The following is a 4,597-nucleotide window of genomic DNA, read 5'->3' as shown; positions in this document are numbered from 1 at the left end:
GTAATGATGTGATGACACTATTACTTGAATTACCTTCTCCGGGCTTCGTCCTTTGATTGATTTTTTGCCAATCTTCATGGTTTCTTGAGATGCGATCAAGAATATTCGTTGCTTCATCATATGTTTTGTCTAGAAGACCTTCTGTTATTGCCGCATTGGCAGCTGTCTACGATGCATAGTTGAGTCCATGATAGAAAATTTCCATTTGGAGGCAATCCAGTAATCCATTGTGTGGGCAGTCGCGTACTAGTCTCTTGAATCTCGCCCATGCGTCACTGGGCGATTCATGTTCTTCTTTGTTCAAAATTGGTGATCAATTTCCTCATTCTGGCATTTTTTGTGGGAGGGAAATACTTCTTCATAAATTTCTCTATAGCTTGTTCCCATGACGTTATCTCTCCTGGTTCGAGGGAGTATGCCCATTTTCTCTCTTTATCACATAGTGAAAATGGAAACAACGTGAGTCGAACCTCTTCTGGGGAAATATTAGGGAACACAAAAGTGTTACAGATTTCAATGAGGCTTCGTAGATGGGCATGTGGATCTTTACCATGCCGTCCTCCGAACTTTCCTACTGTTTGTATCATTTGTAACATTACTGGCTTCATCTTGAACCTTGATCTATCTAATGCTGGTCTCATGATTCCTGGGGAGAAATCATACAAATTTGGTGACGCTTAGTCCCAGATGGCTCTATTACGATCATTTGTCAGTAGGATGGGATTTACCATCATGTTGTTTTAGTTCGCTACTCGTTCTTTAGGTTGTTCAGACATTCTACGAACTCTTCCTTGTCGTTTATGTCTGTTTCTCTGCCTTTTGCGAAAAGTTCTTTCAATCTCTGGGTCGTACTTGAGCTCAGGAGTATTTCCTTCGCTCATATGACGCTTGCTTCTTCCTTCACAGATGGAATGGCAATACTCCAAAGGTTGAAAGCTGCAAAGATCAAAGAGGTTTGATGTTAGGGTAATCTATACCGTAATCCCCGGCAACGGCACCAAAAACTTGATGCGATGATTTATCATGCGATGAAAGGATGTCTGGATGTGTTGATCGTACAAGTTTTCCTAACAAAGCCCAAGTATAAGCCTTCTTAGGGTCCTGGTAAGTTCAATGTCGAATGCATGGATTACTAAATAGATATACGACAGATTCTCTGATCCTATTGTGATGGTTATTTAACTTTGATTTTCTAATGCGATGGAATTAAATGCACAGCGATGAAAGGGTGGTGTTGTAACAAATATGCGATAAAGGGGTTGAGAAGAGGTTTTTCTAGCATGTATTAAGATATTGTACAAGTCATGCGATCATGCTATACACAAATAATAAGCCCTACATTTCTCAATGCATGATGACATATTTCCTATGTCTAGGACGCATGCGATGTCTATGGAATGCAGCAGATAGAACTTATTTCTAAGTCTCCACTCTTGCTTATGCAATCTAATCCGACTCTATCAAGCCTAGATTCTGACTACTCTCTCAAGTACTCCAAAGGATGAATGAAGCATACATAAGACAAGATGATCGCATAAAGTGCATAGCTTAAGTCATGCTAGCTAAATTATTCTCAACCCATTCACAAATTTATCTACTCATGTATGGTGTGAAGAAACTGAACATAAATTGAAAGAAAGTTTCCTTTCTTGCGAATAAAGTGTTGAAGTACAAATTTATCAACTCACAGCACCTGGTACACCTCAACAGAATGGTGTAACAGAAAGAAAAAATAGAACCCTATTGGACATGGTTCATTCAATGATAAGTTATGCTAAGTTACCTAGTTCTTTTTGGGGATGTGTAGTAGAGACTGCTGTGTATATTTTGAACATTGTTCCCGTTTCAGAAACACCTTACGAGTTATGGAGAGGACGTAAAAGTAGTTTACATCACTTCAGGGTTTGGGATGTCTAACACATCTACTAGTGCAAAACCCAAAGAAATTGGAACGTCGTTAAAAAATATGCCTATTTGTAGGCTATTCTAAAGGGACAAAAGGTGGTTATTTCTATAATCCTCAAAAAGATAAAAGTATTTGTATCGACAAATGCAACATTCCTAGAGGAGGACTACATAAAGAATCATCAATCTCGCAGTAAGCTAGTATTAAGTGAGATGTCCATAAAAATTACAGATAAATCAACAAAAGTTGTTGATCAAGCTGGTCCTTCAACAAGAGAAGTTGATGAAATTGGTACTTCACATCCTTCTCAAGAGTTGAGAGTGCCTCGACGTAGTGGGAGGATTGTTCAACAACCTAACCAATACATGGGTTCAACAGAAACTCAGGTCATCATACCTGATGATGGCAAAGAGGATCCATTGACTTTCAAACAAGCAATGGAAGATGTGGATAAGGACCAATGAATAAAAGCCATGGAACTCAAAATGGAGTCAATGTACTTCAATTCAGTCTAAAAATTTGTAGATCAACTAGAAGGGATAAAATCTATTGGTTGCAAATGGATGTACAAGAGAAAATGAGACCAAGCTGGTAAGGTACAAACTTACAAAGCTAGACTCGTGGCAAAAGGGTTTACCTAAAGAGAGGGGTGGATTATGAAGAAAACGAGACCAAGCTATCATGATCAAGTCTATTAGAATACTCTTGTCCATTGCTGCTTTTTATATTATGAAATCTGGCAAATGGATGTCAATACAGCTTTTCTGAATGGCTATCTTGAAGAGAGTATCTATATGTCTTAACCAAAGGGGTTTATTGAACAATGTTAGGAGCAAAAGTTTTGCAAGCTTAAGAGATTCATTTATGGGTTAAAACAAGTATCTCAATCCTGAAATATGAGATTTGACACTGCGATCGAATCTTATGGCTTTAAACCGAACGTTGACGAACCTTGCGTTTACAAGAAGATTGTCAACAAGACTGTAGCTTTTCTGGTTCTAAATGAAGGACTTGGGAGATGCATAGTATGTTCTTGCGATCCAAATAGTTTAGAATCTAAAAAATAGAACACTAACATTATCTCAGGCATCTTATATAAACAAGATGTTGTCAAGATATAAAATGCAAAATAGCAAGAACGGATGTTACCTTTCAGGCATAGAATTCATCTGTCTAAGGAACAATGTGTTGGGGTTGATGCCTTAAATCTCGTGGGGTCCTATAGTTTGTAATTGTCTTGTACAAACATCTTATTTATCTAATAAAATATGTGTTTGTTTTATTTGACATTTAGTTGCATTAAACCCACAAACCAATAAACTAACATCCAAGGTTATCTTGTAGCTTAAACATGTATGTAGAAACATACGGGTGGATTATGTTTATGTGATAACCTAAATGGTCTGTAGTAGATGGATAATGTTGGATACCTTATCATGGTGACACTACGAGTATGGCCTGCTTTGTAGATGTTACAATTGTTGTAAAGTCCTAGAAATGATCTGATCTTGTGTTGGATTTTATGTCCCAAAAATTCGCAGTTTGTAAAATTATAAACATCTTCTATGATCAATATACTTGTTATTGATTTCATAAATTGTACGAAACTCTAAATCCAATAAACTAAGACCCATGACTATTGTATGAGTACTTGAATGTTATGTGTAGACATAAGAGTGGATCGGGTTCAAGTAAATAGTCAAAATGATCTATGGTACTTGAATGAGGTTGGGTACCTTATTCTGGTAACACCATTGGATGCGGCCTACTCTATAGTTGTTACAAAGAGTTGTAAAGTGCTACATACGATGTGATCCTAATTCGTACATGTTACAATATGAGGAGTGGGGGCGTCCTATGCAATGAGTTTGCATAAGATCAGGACCAAGAAATAAGTCACTCTTACTTTATAACGTTGTTTACTGTTTAAGACTGACTATTTCACCTAGATGACCTAGGTAACTTGGTCTTAATCCTGAGCTAACTATGAACTCCTGTTTATTTGGGATTGTCCTTAGATTTGCATAGTTGAGGGTTGGCTCAATAGTGCTTACTCAATAAGACTCCCATTTCAGGGTTAAGACCGGATAGATAGCTGGGGACATAGGGTGCAAGACGGAGTTCATACCTACCCGATTTAGGGAGAGGAGAAAGGTTGTTCTCTCAAGTACTGAATTAAGGTCTTGATTAAGGGGCCACACCCTCTCGCTGGGCTGAGAGAGATTCGTTTAGTGATTGGATCACAAACCAGTTGTTCATCAGAGGATCAATAGGGACTTAAGGAATTAGACGTAATCTCGGGGTAAAACAGATATTTAACCTAGCCGTTATTACGAACAATGTATGAATGGTCGACTTGCTGATTATGGTTAAATCATGTGGACATAATATATCTACAGTGAGGGGAGTGCAACTATGGGCATTAGTGGAGTGACCCATTAGTTAACAAATGGAGATTAATTTGGTCTAATGAGTTTAGTCAATTAATCTTGGATCGTTGGAGCCCATGATCCGTAGGTCCGCGAGGTCCCCCTACTAGCTCGTAACGGACTAGCTCTAAAATAGCGTGATAAGTTAATTTGAATCGTTCAAATTAGAATTAAGAGAATTAGTAATCACATGAGATATAATTACGTGTTTAATTTAAGAATTAAATGGAATAGGAGAATTTATATATATTTAAATAGGTTG

At 37.6% G+C, this 4,597-nt stretch overlaps 1 non-coding gene across 1 annotated transcript; it reads left to right on the top strand.

The window, feature by feature from the left end:
* Window positions 1-221: 221 nt before the first annotated feature.
* LOC120089554 lies at window positions 222-329 on the top strand. The gene has a single exon (XR_005485230.1). It is a non-coding gene; the product is annotated as a small nucleolar RNA R71 (small nucleolar RNA).
* The last annotated feature ends 4,268 nt before the right edge of the window (window positions 330-4,597 follow it).

Source organism: Benincasa hispida, chromosome 10, assembly GCF_009727055.1.
Source record: "Benincasa hispida cultivar B227 chromosome 10, ASM972705v1, whole genome shotgun sequence".
In the NCBI taxonomy this organism is placed as follows: Eukaryota; Viridiplantae; Streptophyta; class Magnoliopsida; order Cucurbitales; family Cucurbitaceae; genus Benincasa; species Benincasa hispida.
Note: the sequence above shows the minus strand (reverse complement) of the source record. Positions and strands in the feature narration are given on the sequence as shown.